The sequence below is a fragment of the Cucurbita pepo genome, chromosome 17 (assembly GCF_057944985.1).
Source record: "Cucurbita pepo subsp. pepo isolate OVF chromosome 17, ASM5794498v1, whole genome shotgun sequence".
In the NCBI taxonomy this organism is placed as follows: Eukaryota; Viridiplantae; Streptophyta; class Magnoliopsida; order Cucurbitales; family Cucurbitaceae; genus Cucurbita; species Cucurbita pepo.
Genome location: NC_141814.1, coordinates 10,282,592 through 10,304,942, shown reverse-complemented (window position 1 = coordinate 10,304,942; position 22,351 = coordinate 10,282,592). Strand labels below are relative to the sequence as shown.

Below are 22,351 nucleotides of genomic sequence, written 5' to 3'. Positions count from 1 at the left end.
ACGTCCTTTTATCTCTACAAGTGATCCTTCTCCAAACTTCAATGGTGCCGGTCACTGACTCGTTCAATTCTGAGAACCAACTTCGACAACCAGTCATATGATTGCTGGCTCCCGTATCTAGGAACCAAGTGTTGCTTTTCTTCTCAATTTCTTCTGGGACAACCTTCTCTTCATAAAGAGCCATCTCCGTCAACTTTGGTGAACCGAGAGTTCGGACTTCACAAACTTGTGCTGTAAGTAAGGCTGGCTCATCCTCATCACTTTGCGTCTCAGCCAAGTGCGCCTGATCCTCCCATTTCTTTGATCTACAGTCGGATGCATAATGGCAAATCTTTTGACAATTATAACACTTCACCTTCCGACATTCTGAGGCATAGTGGCCTAGGCCTTGACAATTGTAGCATCTTACCTTGCTTTTGTCAGCCTTCTTCTCATGATGAAACGAGTCATTTCCACGTCCATGACCTCTCCCTCTCCAGCGACCACTGCGACCTCGTCCTCGGCTATGGCCTCCATTGTCGCTACGTTCTTTTGCTTTCCATTCTCCTTGAGTCAATAAGACATGCTCAGCATTCTCTTTGTTGCCACCGATCCGTTTTTCATATGCTTTAAGACGGCCGATGACTTCCTCCATGGTTATCACCTTTAAATCGGCAAATTGCTCTATTGCCGATGCGATATGAAGAAACTTAGGAGGTACTGAGCGGAGAAATTTTTTCACCAAGTATGCCTCTTCAACTTGTCTCCAAAAGTACGTATTTTATTAACAACTTCTGTCAACCTTGCTGCATAATCATCAATAGTCTCGGACTCCTTCATATTCATAATTTCAAACTCAATCTTCAGAGTTTGGATCTTGCCTCCTTTACACGTTTAGAACCAACATGAATAGTTTTTAACATCTGTCATGCTTCTTTTGCTGTCTCTTTCTCTACTAACAAAAACAACATCTCCTCAGGGATTGCTTGATAGATAGCTGCGAAGGCCATTTGATCCTTCCTTTCATCAGGACTATCCAGAGACTCAGTTGATTCGATTGCGTCCTACACCCCTTGAGCATGCAAATAGACCTTCATCTTCATAGCCCATGCTGAGTAGTTGGTTCTCGATAACGTCGGGTATTGGAGTGATACCAGACCTTCCTTTGTTGCAGACTTCGACGACATGATCTTTGGCATGTAACCACGCTCTGATACCTAATGTCAGAAACAACTCTTACAACTAAGAGAGGAACCAACTTACTCATCTGATTCAACTTGTTACACGGTACATATATAGACAGAATAGCCACACATTAATAACGGCTAATAATTTCCCTTAACTGCTAAACTTCCCTTAACCGCTAAACTTCCTTTAACTGCTAAACTTCCCTTCACTAACATAATTTGACATACAAACAGTAAATATAAATGAATTACGGTTAATACAAGATTAACTAAACTAACAAGCAGTACAGGGAGAACAAATCGTGGAGGTGGCACAATTCGAGGTAGAGGACGAGAACATAGGAGACCAAGTTTTAACAAAACTCTTGTTGAATGTTTTTATTGTCATGACATTGGTCATTTTCAGTATGAATGTCCCAAGAAGAATAAGAGAAAGAAATGACAAGCTCGTTTTGCTGAAACTTCTGAACCGTTGTTTCTCCTGGCATATGTTGAAGAGATGGTAGAACAAAAGAAGGACTCAATAGATTGTATGTTTGAAATAGAAGATCTCATAATGTTCTAACTTTTCAAAACAAAGGTGGAGAAAGAAAATGGGACAAATATTTTAGGTTTGAGAACTATTAGAGGTGGAGAGTTCACATCTACTGAGTTTATTGAGTTATGCTCAAATCATGGAATACATCGACGACTCACTGCAGCTTACACACCATAGCAAAACGGAGTGGCAGAAAGAAAAAATTGCTTGAAAGAGGAGGTTTATGTGGCATATCCTTCTGCTGATGTGATCCAGGGAGATTTGGAGGATAGGAAAAGTACATCAGGTAGAGGATTAGCAGAGATGCAGTTAGGTTTCACAGGTGGTGGACCTCCGAATTTGTTGGAGTTGGAGAAGAAGATGATGATGAATCATCGCCTTCAGGAGTTGGAGAAACAACTTCTTTAAGATAAGACGACGATGAAAGAAATGATGTTGCGTCTGTGATTACGAGTTTGACTATGGTGTGAGAGGATGTATAATCTAATTAGTCTGACGACGCCGCCGAATTAGAAGCCAATTTTGACTTCGCCGACTACCACTACTTTGTCTTCTTGTTCTTCATCTACGTCGTCCTCTATGGCTTCTACATCTTCTGATTCTTTGAAACAGTCTGTAATCGAGGCTGCGGCAACGATTTCTGAGGGAAATTTGGAGGTTATGGATGAGATTCTTGCACAGGTGGTTAAGATTTCGAATGCGAGAGGTAGTTATGTGCAGAGATTGGCAGAGTATATGATTTTTGCTCTAAAATTGCGGGTAAATCCAGTGGAATTTCTGCATCTTGTGGCAGAGACTTTCGGCAAGAACCCTCAGCAGTGACTCGGTTGCTTTAAGATGTTTCTCCTTGCTTTAAGCATGCTTTCATTGCACCAAAATCTCGTAATTCTTGAGGGAATAGAGGAAGAGGATCGTCAATTGCATGTTGTGGATTTCGATATCGGGAAGGGAGGTCAGAATATGAATCTAATCCACCTTCTCTCAGGTCGTTAGAAAAGGAAGGTCGTCATGAAATTAACGGCGATTGTAGTGGAGAACGGCAGAGACGAGAGGTTGAAATAGGTCGGCGAGTCATTGAGTCAACTTGCGAAAGAACTCAGCGTTAGGTTCAAATTCAACATGGTGAAATAGGAACCGGCAGAGCTAATGCGTGAGTCACTCGGGTGCGACGGAGACGATTCACTAGCAGTGAATTTCACGTTTAAGTTGTATCATATGTCGGACGAGAGTGTGTCAAAGGAGAATCCTCGAGACGAGAGCATGTCAGGTTATTCATTTTTGCTAAGTTCAGGAGTTGTTTCATGGTCCTCAAAGAGGCAACCTGTAGTCACACTCTCCACTGTTGAAGTTGAATTCATTGTTGCTGCAGCTTGTGCTTGTCAAGCCATATGGTTAAGAAGGATGCTGGAAAGACTCGATCATGTCCCAGTTGGAGCTACAGTGGTATATTATGATAATAGTTCCACTATTAAGCTGACCAGAAATCCAGTCTTGCATGGTCGAAACAAACACATTGATGATCGTTTCCACTTCCTCAGTTACTTAAGTAAAGATGGAACTGTGATGTTCAACATTTTCATACTAAAGAGCAAGTGGCTGATATCCTAATAAAACGTGATAAGCGCCTACAATGGTGGAATTGCAAAGCTAGAGGTCTTTCTAAAATCCTTGCAAAACGTTCAAAGAAAAAGCTAACTTAACGAATTGATTACAACCAAGAGCTGGTTAGAAGATGAATGACTCTTAGATCGAACTTGGAATCTATGATGGTCACTCTTAGATACCAAGAAAATTCACTCTAGAATTAGCTTGATCAAAACTAATTCAATGAATCGGTTTAAACATCAAACCTAAAGCAAGGTTTGAAAAAGAATAACACCAAAAAGGTATCAAGAAAACACAAAGGTTTTGTTTGTATTCAACAATTCATTCCCAAACATGAATATTACATGCATTTAAATAGATCCAAAAGTTAACCCTAACATAATAAAGTTCAACCACCAACTACAATTAATAAATGCTATTAAATACAAATTGAAAAAAATAAGGTATTCATAAATTATCTTAATTGGTAGTTCAACTACCAAAGGCAAGTCTTTTAATTACTTTCCAATGTCAGCTACTCCATTATCTTCTTGATTTGATATGCTAATGCTATAAAGATTTTTGGGCTCAAAAGTCTTTGTTTCAACTTGTACACTAGCTAGCTTTCGAAGATGCAATGTATAGGCCTCTTGAATCTTCTTAACCTTGCTTCTTGTAATCGGTCCTTCAGGTACATGCAAAGGGTCAGCAGTTGAATTCATATCATCCTCCCTTTCTTTAAAAGGATTTGTCCTCCAATCAAGGTCTTCATTCCCTACATCAAATGGAGTCAAATCAGCCACATTAAAAGTTGAACTTACATTGTACTCACCTCTGAGATCTAGCTTGTATTCATTGTCATTGATCCGCTCTAGTACTTGAAAAGGACCATCTCTTCTTGGTTGAAGTTTAGACTTTCTCTGACTTGGAAACCTTTCCTTTCGTAGATGAACCCAAACCTAGTCACCTTGTTTAAAAATCAATTTTTTTTCTTCCTTTGTTCTTGCGCGTGACTAGTTTTTTATTTTTGTTTTCAATTCTTTCTTTTATGTCTTTGTGAATTTTTTTTATGTATTCGGCTCTTGAAGAAGCTGCATCATTAGCAAACATATTAGGTGGCAAAGGCAATAAATCTAGAGGAGTTAAAGGATTAAATCCATACACAACCTCAAAAGGTGAACACTGAGTGGTGCTATGTATTGCTCTATTGTATGCAAATTCCACAAACAAAAGGTAGTCTCTTCCCAAGGCTTAAGATTTTTAGAAATTAGTGACCTAAGTAAGGCTCCTAATGTTCTATTAACAACCTCAGTTTTTCCATCGGTTTGGGGGTGACATGTTGTAGAAAATAGAAGCTTAGTTCCCAACTTTCCCCACAAAACCTTCCAAAAATGGCTTAAAAATTTTACATCCCTGTCACTAACAATGGTTTTGGGAATACCATGCAATCTAACCACTTCCTTAAAGAATAGATTAGCTATGTTGGTAGCATCATCTGTTTTGTTACATGGAATGAAATGTGTCATCTTACTAAACCTATCAACTACCACAAAAATGCTATCATGGTGTCTTCTAGTCTTTGGTAATCTTAGAATAAAATCTATGTTAATGTCAACCCATGGTTCACTAGGAACATCTAAAGGTGTGTAAAGACCATGTGGTTCTGTCTTAGACTTAGCCTCCTTACATTTAAAACATTGCTTGCATACTTTGTTTACATCTTTCCTCATTTTCAACCAATAAAAATGTTCACACAACGTGCTATATGTTTTAAATTCTCCAAAATATCCCATAAGTCCTCCCCCATGAGCCTCCTTCACAAGTAACTCTCGAATAGAACATTTAGGAATACAAAGTTTACCCTTCCTAAAAAGCATATCATCGAACACAATATGATCTTGCACATGTTTCCCTTCTAAACATTGCATATACACATCATAAAATTCAGATTTTTCAACTTTGTACAATTCAATCATGTGTTTAAAACCAAGAATTTTTGCAGTAAGGGAAGAAAATAAAGCATACCTTCTTGATAATGCATCTGCGACCACATTATCCTTCCCCTTTTTGTAATGGATTACATAAGGAAATGTCTCTATGAATTCCACCCATTTAGCATGTCTCCTATTTAGCTTTGTTTGGCTTTTAAGGTGCTTCAAACTTTCATGATCCGTATGAATAACAAACTCTTTTGGCCACAAATAATGTTGCCAAACTTGCAAAGCCCTCACAAGTGCATATAACTCTTTGTCATAAGTCTGATAGTTGAGTTGTGCTCTATTAAGCTTTTCACTAAAGAACATGATTGGCCTTTTTTCGTGCATTAAAACAGCTCCTATGCCTATCCCACTTGCATCACATTCAATTTCAAAAGATTTATCAAAGTTAGGTAAAGCAAGACAAGGTGCATTGGTTAATTTATCTTTCAGTTCATTGAATGCATTCTCTTGTTTTTCCTTCCATTCAAATTTCACATGCTTTTTAACAAGTTCATTCAATGGTGATGCTATGGTACTGAAATCCTTAATGAATCTCCTATAGAAACTAGCCAAACCATGAAAAGATCTTACCTCGGTTGCATTTGTGGGTGTTGGCCATTCTCTAATAGCTTTTACCTTTTCTTCATCAACTTGTACTCCATTCTTTCCAACTAAGAACCCTAGGAAGTTGACTTGGTCTAGACAAAAACTGCACTTTTTGAAGTTGGCATAAAGCTTCTCTTCTCTAAGTTTAAACAAAATTTTCTTGACGTGCAAAATATGATCATTCAAACTTTTTGAGTAAACAAGGATATCATCAAAGTATACAACAACAAATTTTCCAATATAGTCTCTCAAAACATGATTCATTAGCCTCATAAAAGTACTTGGTGCATTTGTAAGGCCAAACGGCATAACGAGTCACTCATAAAGCCAAAACTTTGTTTTGAAAGCCATTTTCCACTCATCTCCCACATTCATTCGAATTTGATGATAACCACTTTTAAGATCTATTTTTGAAACCAGATCAGCACCATATAATTCATCCAATATGTCATCCAATCTAGGAATAGGGTGTGTTGACTCTGGCAATTCGGAAGACAATGTCGACGAAAAATTGGCCGAAGGTTTCTTCGAAGGAAAAATTAGCAGAAGTAAAAGGAGAGAGAGTGAGAGATTCGCGTCGATTGCTGAAGACTCGATATCTTATTTTACTTCAGTTGAACGGTTTAAATAACAAATCTAATTACAAAAATAGAAAAACCAATTATACAAAAATAGAAGAAGTGGACGAAGACTTCGCCCAAATTGCCAAAACAATGGCCCCTAGAATCACGCTCCTCCATTCGCGTGAATTCAGATGTTTTACAAACCTAACTAAATAAGGCATGGCTTTTATTTAACAATCTCCTCCTAAAAGCTGTACCTTATTATTTGAACTCCGATCTTTGAGCAGAGTTCTTCGAATTTCACCCGCGCAGGGACTTGGTGAAAATGTCTCCAAGTTGTTCCTCTGTTCGGATGAAATCAATCTTGATGAGCCCTCGATCTGCACATTCTCGAATGTGGTGGAATCTAATTCTATGTGCTTGCTCCGTCGTGCAAAACTGGATTTTTATCAGGGAGATCGTAGCTTTGTTGTCTACGTATAGCATTGGTGGATCGCTTTCTCTCCCGATGAGTTCTTCCATTAGTCGTGCAAGCCAGATCCCTTGTGTTGCTACCATCGAAGCGGCGATGTATTCTGCTTCGCAGGAAGACAAAGCAACCACCTTCTGTTTTGTTGATTGCCAGCAGATCGCGCCGCCTGAGAGAAAGTAGATCATTCCGCTGGTGCTCTTAAGATCATCAACGTCACCGGCCATGTCACTATCACTGTAGCCGACCAGCTTGAGTTTCTCCTTTCCGCTCCTTGCGCAATATCTTACACCCCAGCCTCTGGTTCTGGCTACATAGCGCAGGATGCGCTTGACAGCCACTAGATGCTTCTCCCTAGGTGCTTCCATAAACCTGCTCACATAGCCAACAGAATAAGCAAGATCAGGATGAGAGTTTACCAGATAGCGCAGACTCCCGACAATGCTGCGGTAATTGGTGGAGTCGACTGTCGTCGTAGTGCCGGCCTTCCTTAGTTGGAGTCGGGCCTCCATTGGCGTCCTGGTAGGATTACTGTCCACAAGCTCAGTTGTGTCCAGCAGCTTCCTCGCGTATGCACTTTGGCAGATGGAGATGCCGGAAGAGTTCTGTTGCACTTCGATGCCGAGGTAGTAGCTGAGCACGCCGAGATCGCTCATCTCGAAGTTTTTCGACATCTCCTTCTTGAACCTTCCAAGGACTCCCATGTCGCCTCCAGTGATTATGAGGTCGTCGACGTACACTCCCACGATCAGTTGCTTTTTGCCGTGGCCGTACGTGTACATGCCATGCTCAGAGGCACAACGTTTGAATTTCAATGACAGTAGGGTACTGTCGAGCTTCGCGTTCCAGGCTCGTGGGGCTTGTCGAAGCCCATAGAGTGCTTTGTGCAGGCGCAGTACCTTATTAGAGTTGTCGTTGTCCAGGAAGCCAGGTGGTTGTCGAACATATACGGTCTCCTTCAACTCTTCGTTAAGGAAAGCAGACTTTACGTCCATATGGTGAACCTTCCAAGAGTAATGTGCCGCAATTGCCAGCAAGAAACGAACGGATTCTAACCTTGCTACTGGCGCAAATACCTCTTTGAAGTCCACTCCTTGCTTCTAGACGTAGCCCTTCGCCACCAGATGAGCCTTGTGCTTCACAACTTCTCCTTTTTCGTTGCACTTCAGTTTGAAGACCCATTTGAGCCCTATGGCTCGATTTCTCGGTGGCATATCCTTCAGACTCCACGTTTGGTTCTCGGTGATGGATGTCATCTCCTCCTGCATTGCCTTCCGCCAGCACGGGTTCTTTTCTGCTTCGGCGAAGGTGTTTGGTTCATCTGCACTGATGGCATGTAGTTCGGCCACTTCTTCGAGCTCGCGCGCTGCTAGTCCAGGTGGTTCACCTCCTCCCACTAGGTCATCCATCCTTCGGTACCTAGCCTCCAGATCAGTATCGTGATCGGCATCCAGCATCGAATCCGCAGTCCGTGGTGTTGCGAATTCCACTGGTTCAGGTGGTGCACCTGCTGGCGGCGGTGACGTCTCCTGATACTGGGCTCCTTCTTCTTCAGGCTCGGTGACGAGGTACTCCACCGTGAATTGATTTGGATTACAGTCTACCTCGATCACCTCATTCCACTGCCAGAAGGTGCTTTCGTCGAAGACGACGTCGCGAGACACGTGAGCTCGCCCCCCTACCGGATCATAGAGTCTGTACGCCTTGTTCACGGGTTCGTAGCCGATGAAGACGACCTTCAGCCCCCTGGGATCGAGCTTGGCGAGATGGGGACGTGTTACCTTCATGTATGCGACGCAGCCGAACACGCGGAAATGATGTACTGTTGGTTTTTTGTTGTACCAGGCCTCATATGGCATCTTCCCATCGAGGCTTCGGGTTGGTGACCGATTGAGGAGATAGACAGCCGTCATTACTGCCTCTCCCCAGAATCTCCCAGGCATCCCGGCCGTCACCAACAATGACCTTGCTGTCTCGACAATGACCTTGCTGTCTCGACAATGATCTGATTTTGGCGCTCTACCACTCCGTTCTGTTGGGGGGAGTAGGGCGCCGTTAGGTGCCGTTGTATGCCGATCTCGTCGCAGTACTTACTAAAACTTGTCGAGGTGAATTCTCCGCCTCGGTCTGTGCGTAGCACTCGCATCTTCTTCTCACATTCGGCCTCCGCTCGCGCTTAACCGCCTCTGCCGCCTCACTTTTCGATTGCAGCAGGGTCAGCCACATGAAGCGGCTTTTGTCATCGACTAACAGGAGGAAGAGACTCTTACCGCCTGGGGTCGCCGGCTTGATGGGCCCGCAGATATCGCCGTGTACAAGCTCCAACGGCTCATCGGCTCGGTAGGATGTTCGAGACGGAAAGGGTGTGCACCTCTGTTTGCCGATGAGGCACCCGTCGCACAGCTTGTTCACGCCTTTGATTTCTGGCAAGCCGTGCACCAACTCCTTCTTCTATAGCTTTTTTAGGGCAGGAAAGTTTAAGTGCCCGTACCTTGCGTGCCACCTCCAAGATACCTCTTCGGTCTTGGCCGAGAGGCTGACGGGTTGGTCTATCTCTAACTCCAAGATGTAAAGACGGTTTGTCATGCGCCTTGCCTGCGTGAGCAGCCGTCGTTTATTATCGCAGATTTTGAGTAGTCCGCGCTCGATGGAAATGAAGCAACCTGTCTCATCGAGTTGACCCAGGCTCACAAGGTTAACCTTGAGCCTCGGGATGAAGTAGACGTCGGTCAGCTTGCGATGCTCGCCTCCCTTACTGACGAATAAGATGGTGCCGCGCCCTTCAACCTCGACGACGGAGCCGTCGCCGAATTTCACCGTCCCACGGATCCTCGAGTCGAGCTCGGAGAACGCAGATCTAGCCCCAGTCATATGGTTTGTTGCCCCTGTGTCAAGGATCCATCGCCGGTGCTCGTGTTGCTCGTCCCTTCCTCCAGTTGAATTGGCTCCCCAGCTGGTGCCACCTTTGCTACGCCCAGCTGGAGCTCTTTCTCGGGTTCAACATCGTCGTCGGATGTAGTTACCATGTAGTTACCATGAAGAGAGCTGGCTCGTCCTCCTCGGATTGGAGCCACATGGGCCTTTTCGGGCTTCTCTTAATTCCTGAGCTTGCTCCAGCAATTTCTACTCAGGTGTTCTCTCTTCCCACAGTTCGACCATTGGGATCGGCCTGCCATTGGTCGACTCCTTCTTTTGATTCCCATCTATCCTGCGCGTGCGCCCGTGGGACATCCATGGCTTCTTGCCACCTTTGCAGCTGGAGGAGGATCCGTTGCTCTCGCCGGTGTTGTCGCGGAGGGAGCTTTAGGCGTGCAAGTCATTCCTCCTCCGTGAGGAGTAGACGGTCCTCTCGACGTTACGTAGTCTTCCGGAAGCAATGTCTCAATTGAAATCGTGACTTGCTCGAGGTGATCGGGGACGGACCTGCAACATCTTCTTCACGATTTCTGTCTCGCTGATGCCAGGTGGTGGTGCTGTTGGCGAGCCCCGTGATCCGGCATTGAAAAATCATCGACGAATTTGCCGTCCTTAAAACAGATCTCCGAGAGCTTTCTTTCGCAGCATTCCCGCAGCGCCTGTACGTTGACGCGCATCGTCAACAAGGCCCACTCGTTGTAGTTTGACCTTGTCAACATCGGGTACTGAACGACGTCGTCGTTGTCTCCCTGATCAATCTCGCTCAACAACAACTCGATGCCCGTCATCACAGCGTCGGCCTCTTCGTGGTGGTGATGGAGATGCCAGCACTTGACGGTGGCGTGGAGGAGTGAGGGAGCCTGCTTGGGATGGGGACCCCAAGATGTGCTTATTTACACACTTTGCATTTTCTTCTACTCGAACCTGAGACCTATGTGTTGTTAGGTCGACACTCTAACCACTTGAGCTATTCAACTTGATTGTTGATAGGTTGGCTCTTCTGTGATGGTATACTACCGATCGCTTCAACCTGGCTCTGATACCACTTGTTGACTCTGGCAACTCGGAAGACAGTGTCGACGAAAAATTGGCCGAAGGTTTCTTCGAAGGAAAAATTAGCGGAAGTAAAAGGAGAGAGAGTGAGAGATTCGCGTCGATTGCTGAAGACTCGATATCTTATTTTACTTCAGTTTAACGGTTTAAATAACAAATCTAATTACAAAAATAGAAAAACCAATTATACAAAAATAGAAGAAGTGGACGAAGACTTCACCCAAATTGCCAAAACAATGGCCCCTAGAATCACGCTCCTCCATTCGCGTGAATTCAGATGTTTTACAAACCTAACTAAATAAGGCATGGCTTTTATTTAACAGGGTGTCGATACTTTACCGTTATCTTGTTGATGGCTCAACAATCAACACACATCCTCCACGTGCCATCTTTCTTGGGTACCAAAATCACAGGAATCGAACAAGGACTCATGCTTTCTTTAACATATCTTTTATCCATGAGTTCTTCTACTTGTCTCTGAATCTCCTTAGTCTCGGTGGGATTAGTCCTATAGGCAGCCATATTTGGAAAAGTTGCCCCATGTACGAAGTCAATTTGGTGCTCAATCCCTCTTAGAGGGGGTAACCCCGTACATGCATCTTCATGTGGAAATATGTCGCTGAATTCCTGAAAAAGAGACTTAAAAGCACTTGGTAAAGCATCATCAGTTTTTTGTTCTATTGCTAAACACATTCCTTTGCACATAAGTACAAATTTTGGTTCTTGGGCTAACATATTCCTCATTTCTCCCTTTCTTATAACCAAACTCACATTTTCTCTCTTTTCCTCAAAATCACTTTTTTTTCTTTCTTTGTTTCCACTCATCCTTTGCCCCTCACTTTTCTCTTTTTTTTCACTCTTATCTCTCTCTTTTACCTGAGTTTCTTCTCTCCACTGTGGTTCTTCACATTCTTTTCTTTTCTTCTCTAATTTCAATTGGTCACAATGTACTTCATATGGAGACAACGAAAGTAAAGGAAATTTCTTCCCACAAAAAGTAAAAGTACACTTGTTCGTCAAACCATCAAATGTTACCTTTCTATCATATTGCCAAGGTCGGTCGAACAAGATGTCCCCCACATGCATTGGTACGACATCACAAAGGACTTCATCTTTATATCTTCCAAGAGTAAAAGAAATAAGAGCTTGGGAGTTCACCTTAATTTCTTCATTGTTTGCCAACCATTGAAGTTTGTACGGTTTTGGATGTGGATGAACAGAAAGTTGAAGTCTTTTTACAAGGAAGTTGCATACCACATTTGTGCAACTTCCACTATCAATCATCAAACTGCATGGGTTTCCTTTGATCAAACATCTTGTGTGGAACAAGTTTTCCCTTTGATCTTCAAATTTCGCTTCTTTGATTTGAACATTGAGTACCCTTCTTGTGATCAAAGATATGAAATTACCTTCTTCAACATATTTATCATCATATGCTGCGATTTCTTCCACAAGTTGTGAATCATGATCCTCACATTCATCATCTGAATCAAGTATCCCATTCCTTATCACCATAACTTTTTTATTAACACACTCTTTGCTCATGTGTCCAAATCCTTTGCACTTCCAACATTGAATAGAACTAGACTTCTCCTGTATCGTCTTTGAAGCTTCATTCTTTTTACATTTGGAACTCTCAGCCTCCACCCTTTTAGCAGCCACAAACTTTTCTTTTGGTGACAACAATTCATTTTTATTCACAAAATTATCCTTGTTCCAAGTTTTAGAATTTGAAAAGGTGTTAGTTCATGATGTGTACCTTTTTTAATGCTCTTTTTCTTCCTTCAATTGGTCTTCAATTTTGAGAGCATAATGATACATGTCTTCCAGATATGGTGGTGGATTTCTGTCAACAAGATGAACAATTTCTCGATTCAAACCTCCAAGGAATCTAGACATGGTATCTTCTTCTTCTTCTCTAACATTTGCTCTTTCCATCATAGTCTCCATCTCTTGATAATATTCTGCCACACTTTTTGTTTCTTGCTTCAAACCTTGCAATTTAGTTTTCAAATTTCTTTCATAATGTTTTGGAACATACCTTTTTCTCATGGCTTCTTTAAGTTCTTCCCAAGTCTCTATTGGATCCTCCTATTTTCGTCTTCTCTCGGATTTGAGATCTTGGTACCAATCACCAGCATGATTGGTAAATTCGGCAATAGCAAGTCTCATCTTCTTATTTTCACTATAGGTGTTGCAATCAAACACATGTTCTATCTTTCTTTCCCATTGCAAGTATGCCTCAGAATCTGGCGTTCCACAAAATGGTGGGATTTTGAGTTTAACTCCCCCATCTCTATCTTCATGTACTCTTTCCATCCTTCTAGGTTGCATAATAGTTGCATGGTTATTTCTTCCTCTCCATCTTCCTTCAACTTGTCTTTTTAGTACTACTATACCTTCATCTTCTTGTAATGTTCGTTCTTGTCTTTGTTGTTGCGCCCTTCTTTTTTGTCTATCTTCCATCATCATTTCCATCATACCTTGAATTGCTTGAGAATGGTTGTATTAAGATCTGGTACTGGTGGTACTCCTTCTCCATTATGTGACATTTTGTATCTCAAGGGACCTCTCCACACTTCTCACAAAAATTTCACTCAGGGACACTCGTGTTTAACACTCAAAGGTAGGCTTTTGGTACTAGGTCAAGAATGTAAAGGCTCGCTTTTATTATTATTATTATTATTTTGGTTCAATCTTGCTTTAAGCTTGATTATAACAAATTCACGATCAATTGTAATAAGCTAAGACTAGTATCTCAATGATCAAGAGCTTGAAAATAAATGATAAGAACTGAATATATATATATATTTTTCTCAGAAATGATTTTTTTTCTACCGAGTCTTCTTTCTTCCTTTTTTTTTTCGATAATCTGAGAGAGAAAAAAAATTGATAGAAAAAAAATAACAATAAAGATATTTCACCACTAGAGCGGCCAAAGAACGTCGATCAAATGCTCTGATACCAAATAATAAGCACCTACAATGGTGGAATTTGCAAAGCTAGAGGTCTTTCTAGAATCCTTGCAAAACGTTCACAGAGAAAGCTAACTTAACGGATTGATTCCAACCAAGAGCTGGTTAGAAGATGAATGACACTTAGATCGAACTTAAAATCTATGATGGTCACTCTTAGATACCAAGACAATTTACTCTAGAATTAGCTTGATCAAAACTAATTCAATGAATCGGTTTAAACATCAAACCTAAAGAAAGATTTGAAAAAGAATAACACCAAAAAGGTATCAAAAAAACACAAAGGTTTTGTTTGTATTCAACAATACATTCCCAAACATGAATATTACATGCCTTTAAATAGACCCAAAAGTTAACCCTAACATAATAAAGTTCAACCACCAACTCCAAATTAATAAATGCTATTAAATACAAATGGAAAAAAATAAGGTATTTATAAATTGTCTTAATTGGTAGTTCAACTACCAAAGGCAAGTCTTTTAATTACTGTCCAATGTCAGCTATTCCATTATCTTCTTGATTTGATATGTTAATGCTATAAAGATTTTTGGGCTCAAAAGTCTTTGATAAGATAAGAAATCACTACAAGGGGAGTAAGATTCGGATTACCTTGTTGATCGAATATCTCAAGCCAAGAACACTTTGTTTGAGATTCGAATCACTCTAGAAGCAAGATCGATCATGTCTAGCTTCAATGATTCTTGTTGATCAAATATCTCAAGACAAGAACACTTGATTGAGATTCGAATCACTCCACAAGCAAGATTGATCAGGTTGAGCTTGAATGATTCTACATGCAACCTAAACTACATAGAATTGCAAAGAAACTTAGCCATTGGCTAAAGAAAAGCACAAATGCTTCTTTCTATATTTTCCAAGTCTGCTTACAAATACAACATACATGACTTTATATAGCCTAAAAAATGAAACTACTAAAGGTATTCCAAGAGTTGTAACATTCCTACTTTATGGCCATAATTAGCCATTATGTAAATGTAACCGAAATTAAATAAAAAGTCTTAAAATACAAGAACTCTAAATTACTCTAAATTGTAACCCACCCAAAATTTACAACAATCAAACTTCATTCTTCTTCAATGTAGCATGAATTGAAACATCTTTTTGATAATTTTGACAACCTTTTCTTCACATCTTCATTGAAGTATATTGTATGATTGATGTCTCTTGGTTCATATCATTCTCCACTTCTTCAAGAGGATTCGTCCTCGAATCTATTTGTGTAACTTTGCTGCAAAAAATAAGTTATGGAAATACGACGGACCTCACAACACTCTCTCAAGAGTATATGCTCAAGGAATTTTAGGCCACTCTATTTGCACTCATTTACACAAATGAAGCTCTCATTCTCACCTCTCAAATTTTTTAGTAGAGCCGAGATTGGATTTTTTTTATTTTTTATTTTGGATCGATTAAAAACTAAAAAGATAAAAAACAAATTGAAAAGAAACGCAAAGGAAACATATATCCGATCTTGAGCCTGAAGCTCGATACCAAATGATAAGATAAGGAATCACTACAAGGGGAGTAAGATTCGGATTACCTTGTTGATCGAATATCTCAAGCCAAGAACACTTTGTTTGAGATTCGAATCACTCCATAAGCAAGAACGATCATGTCTAGCTTCAATGATTCTTGTTGATCAAATATCTCAAGACAAGAACACTTGATTGAGATTCGAATCACTCCACAAGCAAGATTGATCATGTCGAGCTTGAATGATTCTACATGCAACCTAAACTACATAGAATTGCAAAGAAACTTAGCCATTGGCTAAAGAAAAGCACAAATGCTTCTTTCTATATTTTCCAAGTCTGCTTACAAATACAACATACATGGCTTTATATAGCCTCAAAATGAAACTATTAAAGGCATTCCAAGAGTTGTAACATTCATACTTAATGGCCATAATTAGCCATTATGTAATTGTAACCTAAAGTAAATAAAAACTCTTAAACTACATTAATGAAATACAATAACTCTAAATTGTAATCCACCCAAAATTTATCACATGAAACTTCATTCTTCTTCAATGTGGCATGAATTGAAATATCTTTTGATGATTTCAACAATATTTTCTTCACATCTTCTTTGAAGCATATTGTATGATTGATGTCTCTTGGTTCATATCAGTCTTTGTTTCAACTTGTACACCAGCTAGGTTTCGAAGATGCAATGTATAGGCCTCTTGAATCTTCTTAACCTTGCTTCTTGTAATCGGTTCTTCGGGTACATGCAAAGGGTCAGCAATTGAATTCATATCAAAACGTTTGACTCGAGTTGTGTTTGAGAAGCTATGCATGTTGCTTGGTGTCTGTCAAGATCCTAAAGTTTGATCTAAAGACTGAGTCATCAGTTTAAGGGAGAGAATGTTAAAAAATATTTAGTTGCTATTTTTATATTTTAATTCCCAAATATCAATTCACTGATGTGATCTTATGCCGATATCAAATCATAGATATGATATTATGCCAGATTCTTTGTTTTGACATGATATTCTACTTTATGTTAGGATTTTATTTTTATCTTCTGTTAAACATTGTATTCGCTATAAACAGTCATTCTTCACATAACAAATTACTGAATTTCCTTCCTTTTGTAAACTTATCTTTATTAAATTTATCAATTAGAACCCGATTTCTTCATGGAACTTCTTCCTTATTCTTCCCTCAAGCTAAAGAAATTGGTTTTAAGGAATTTTCATGAGTGTGTAACACCCAAGTCCTCTAATAAGAGGTAATGTATAGTCCCTAATAGATTTTAGAAGGTTTTTGGAAGCAAAGAACAACAAAAATTGGAAAAAAATTTAGAAAGTTGAATTTTTTCCAAGTTTTATCAAAATTCACGAATTTTTAAATTCTAATAGAAGAAGAATTTCAATGTGTTTATGAAGAAAAATGGATTATTAAGGGGTATAAAAGTTTGGGAAAATTCTAGATTGTTTTTTTTAGAAACTAATATTAAAATATTAAAAAATGGCCAATTACAAAAATGACCCCAAGAGCATGTCTATATCCATTTGTTCTCTACGAGATCTTAGAGTCAATTAATTATCTATAAGTTAAATTATTGCTCATATCACATACCCAAGTATCATGCATCTGTTAAATGTGACCTCTAGTTGTTCCCGCTATTGAGCTACTAGGATATTACATGATTTATCACCTAATATTGGTCTACTAAAAGGGATTAGAGGGTGACTCCCTAATAAGCCATATAATATCATCATAATTTAGGAAGGGTGGCCCTCGTGCCTGTTAAGCTACTATACCTATGTCGACCCTTACTTCTATGGGAAAGTTCACGACCAATAAATAGTTGGAGATCGCTTGATCGTCTCCACATGAGTTCTATCTATGGAGCATAAGTTGTGCTCAACGCGTGATCTTTAATATACCAACTCCTAATAATTTCTAAATACGCTTGTAGACCCTTATCACGCAAACATGTTTACTAAATATGTGCGATTTCTCAATTACTAGTCCCCAGTCCCCACGTCGTCATAGAACTTGTAGGGGTAACCCCATAAACTGACACTACTATGTAGATTGTCAAAGGTGAGTTGGTGAACCCACTGACCATCCCCACATCGATGTTGCCATGATCAATTTTAGATGTTTTAAGCATGGATTGGGATGTAGACTAACGACAAAAGAGTTATGAAAATATGGTAATATTTTTCGTTTTGAAAAACAAGAACGACTCTAGAATTTGAAAACATACAAGAGTACATATAATATATATTTACACTATACACAATAGAGTTTGAGTTTAAATACAAAAGAAGGAACGAAGCATAAAAGACAAGATCAGGACAAAAGTGTATAAAATCCAAGGAAACTCTTGAACCTAAGTTTGTTTCTATGGTCATGTGCTCCAGACCACTCCAATAGTTGATCAAGTTCTAATCATTATTTAAAATAGGAATATGGTTGATAAGATAAGGAATCAATACAAGGGGAATAAGATTCAGATTACCTTGTTGATCGAATATCTCAAGGCAAGAACACTTGTTTGAGATTAGAATCACTCCACATGCAAGATCGATCATGTCTAGCTTGAATGATTCTTGTTGATCAAATATCTCAACGCAAGAACACTTGTTTGAGAATCGAATCACTCCACAAGCAAGATTGATCATGTCGAGCTTGAATGATTCTACATGCAACCTAAACTACATAGAATTGCAAAAAAACTTAGCCATTGGTTAAAGAAAAGAACAAATGCTTCTTTTACTATTATTTTCCAAGTCTACTTACAAATACAACATACATGGCTTTGTATATTCTCAAAATGAAAATATTAAAGGCATTCCAAGGGTGGTAAGATTCATACTTAATGGTCATAATTAACCATTATGTAATTGTAACCTAAAATAACTAAAAAGTCTTCAAATACATTAATGAAATACAATAACTCTAAATTACTCTAAACTGTAATTCATCCAAAATTTATAACATGAAACTTCATTCTTCTTCAATGTGGCATGAATTGAAATATCTTTTGATAATTTCAACAATATTTTCTTCACATCTCTCTTGGTTCATATCAATGGTTCTATTACAAGGGTCTAAGTTTTGAGGCTTTAATTAGTCTATTGCCTAAGTCTTGACTTATGTACTTATGTGGTCTTTCATCGTTCTCAAGGCGGTTTGAAGGAGAGTGGATCCTATCTGGCTGTCCACTTCCTTTTTCACACACAATACATACGCTCTAGTCTTAACTAGAAATCTCCCATCGATAGACAACTAGGTCATGTGGTCGATACTGACATCCTTAACCTAGTAAAACCTATGTCCATGGTTTGGATTATGCTTTGGAACCTAGATTTAGTCCATAATTGCTCTGACATTCCCTTACATCCCTTGTGACATGGTCATAATGTCTCATGTCCAAAACACGGAATAGGATTCAAATTAAATTTGACATCTATCAATCCCGAATTTCTTTTGAATTGAAGAGTGTGTAGCAAATACCACATCGTTGTGTAGTCTTCTTCTACTTTGCCCCACGTCTTCTCTATCAAATAAAATTTTCTTTATTGTTATAGGAAGGTTGGGTGAGATTTCTCAAATCTAAATCGTGATAACGACAATAGACATGATTTTACAAATTTATCCACTAAGTGAAACCTTAATAATATGAAAAAGAGAATAGAAAACAGTTCTGTATCAATTTGGCTTTCATATTTCAAGGAAAAAAAAAAACAAAAGAATTCATCTTGTAAGTGAACTTCCATCTTTAATCTTTGGTATTTTCTTTCTTCTTTGTGGTGTTGTTTTTTACGGAGGAAAAAAGCCGAACGAAAATGTTGGGAGAAGAAAATAACAGAAAAACACAAAGAGAGAGTGATATGGGAAAATCACAACGAGGGGAGTAAGATTCGGATTACCTTGTTGATCGAATATCTCAAAGCAAGAACATTGTTTGAGATTCGAATCACTCCACAAGCAAGATCGATCATGTCTAGCTTGAATGATTCTTGTTGATCAAATATCTCAACGCAAGAAAACTTGTTTGAGATTCGAATCACTCCACAAGCAAGATTGATCATGTCCAGCTTGAATGATTCTACATACAACCTAAACTACATAGAATTGCAAAGAAACTTAGTCATTGGCTAAAGAAGAGCATAAATGCTTCTTTTACTATATTTTCCAAGTCTCTTACAAATACAACATATATGACTTTATATAGCCTCAAAATGAAACTACTAAAGGCATTCCAAGAGTTGTAACATTCATACTTAATGGCCATAATTAACCATGATGTAATTGTAACCTATAGTAAATAAAGTCTTGAAATACATTAATGAAATACAATAACTCTAAATTACTCTAAATTGTAATCCACTCAAAATTTATAACATGAAACTTCATTCTTATTCAATGTGGCATGAATTGAAATATCTTTTGATATTTTCAATAATATTCACATCTTCATTGAAGCATATTGTATGATTGATATCTCTTGATTCATATCATTCTCCACTTCTTCGAGAGGATTCGTCCTCGAATCTATTTGTGAAACTTTGCTGCAAAAAATAAGTTATGGAAATACAAAGGACCTCACAACACTCTCTCAACAGTATACACTCAATGAATTCTAGGCCACTCTTTTTACACTCATTTACACAAATGAAGCTCTCATTCTCACCTCTCAATTTTTGTAGAGCCCAGATTGGATTTTTTTGATTTTGGATCGATTAAAAACTAAAAAGATAAAAATAAATAAAAATCAAATTGAAAAGAAATGCAAAAGAAACATATATCCGATCTTGAGCCTGAAGCTCTGATACAAAATGATATGTGGAAATCACTATAAGGGGAGTAAGATTCGGATTACCTTGTTGATCGAATATCTCAAGGCAAGAACATTGTTTGAGATTCGAATCACTCCACAAGCAAGATCGATCATGTCTAACTTGAATGATTCTTGTTGATCAAATATCTCAACGTAAGAATAATTGTTTGAGATTCGAATCACTCCACAAGCAAGACTGATCATGTCGAGCTTGAATGATTCTACATGCAACCTAAACTACATAGAATTTCAAAGAAACTTAGTTATTGGCTAAAGAAGAGCACAAATGCTTCTTTTACTATATTTTCCAAGTCTTCTTAAAAATACAACATACATGGCTTTATATAGCCTCAAAATGAAACTGCTAAAGGCATTCCAAGAGTTGTAACATTCATACTTAATGACCATAATTAACTATTATGTAATTGTAACCTAAAGTAAATTATAAGTCTTAGAATACATTAATGAAATACAATAACTCTAAATTACTCTAAATTATCCACCCATAATTTAAAACATGAAACTTCATTCTACTTCAATGTGGCATGAGTTGAAATATCTTTTGATAATTTCAACAATATTTTCTTCACATCTTCATTGAAGCATATTGTATGATTGATGTCTCTTGGTTCATATCAGAGATACAATATTTGAGATTCTGTTTGAAGACTCGATGATTTTATTTCTCATTCAATAGGGATAATTAAATAACAATTATATCCTAAAATTGGGAAGAAGTGTAAGCTCAATTAAAGCCATTACACCGTCACATTTCCCTAATTTTAATTGTGTGACTTTAATTAAAAATAGTAACTAAAAATGAGAATAACTTTTAAGCTAAAATAGGGTTTTATCTAACAATCTCCTCCTAAGCTGTGTGGTATATATTTACCTTATTGTTTGAACTCTAATCTTAGAGCGTAATTCTTCAAATTTCAGCCAAACTAGAGATTTGGTGAAAATGTCTCAAAGCTGTTCCTCTGTTTGGATGAGATCAATCTTGATGAGCCCCCATTCTGCACATTCCCGGATGTAGTTGAATATAATTTCTATGTGCTTGCTTTAGCTCATCACAGTACTTATTGAAACTCACTGAGGAGAATTTTCCGTCCCGATCGGTGCGCAGAACTCATATCTTCTTTCCGCATTCGCCTCACTCTTCGCTTGCAGTAGGACTAGCCACATGAAGTGGCTTGTGTCATCGACCAACAAGAGGAAGAGGGTCTTGCTGCCTAGGGTCGCCAACTTGATGGGCCAATAGATATCATCGTTCACGAGCTCCAATGGCACATTAGTGCAGTAGAATACCTTAGACGGAAAGGGGGAGCGCCTTTGCTTGCCGATGAGACACCCGTCGCACAGCTTGTTCACACCTTTAATTGCTAGAAAATCGTGCACCATCTCCTCGTGTAGTTTTTATAGAGCAGGAAAGCTTAGAAACCCACACCTTGCGTGCCACCTCCAAGCTACTTCTTTGGTCCTGGCCGAGAGGCTGACCGATTGGTCTATCTCTAACTCCAGAATGTAAAGGCGATTTGCCGTGCGCCGAACTTGCATGAGCAGCCGTCGTCAATCATCGTAGATTTTAAGTAGCCCGCGCTCAATGGAGATAAAGCAACCGGCCTTATCAAGTTGACCTAGGCTCACAAGGTTAGCTTTAAGCCTCGAGATGAAGTAGACACCGGTCAGCTTCCGGTGCTCGCCTCCCTTGCTGACAAACAGGATGGTGTCGCGTCCTTCGATCTCGACGATGGAGCCGTCGCCGAACTTCACCGTCCCGCGAATCCCCAAGTCGAGCTCGAAGAATGTTGACCTAGCCCCGGTCATACTGTTTGTTGCCCTTGTGTCGAGGACCCATCATCGGTGCTCTTGCTGCTCGCTTATTTCACCGATTTGAGCGAACACTCGCTCCTCCTTCAGCTGAATTGGCTCTCCAGCCGGTGCCTTTATCACGCCCAGCTGAAGCTCTTCTTCGGGTTTGACGCTCATTAGAGCAGTTACGCCGTCGTCAATTACCTCCGTAGATTTGGAATCAGAATTGAAGACGTCGGATAAGACTAATGCACTCACCATGAAAAGAGTACCAGATCTTAATACAACCATTCACAAGCAATTCAAGGTATGATGGAAATGATGATGGAAGATAGACAAGAAAGAAGGGCGCAACAACAAAGACAAGAA

General features: G+C 39.3%; 2 pseudogenes; one reads left to right on the top strand and one right to left on the bottom strand.

The window, feature by feature from the left end:
- The first annotated feature begins 2,007 nt into the window (after window positions 1–2,007).
- Window positions 2,008–3,312, top strand: LOC147787642 (scarecrow-like transcription factor PAT1; annotated as a pseudogene).
- Window positions 3,313–3,773: 461 nt separating this feature from the next.
- On the bottom strand, window positions 3,774–21,997 carry LOC147787641 (uncharacterized; annotated as a pseudogene).
- Window positions 21,998–22,351: the final 354 nt, after the last annotated feature.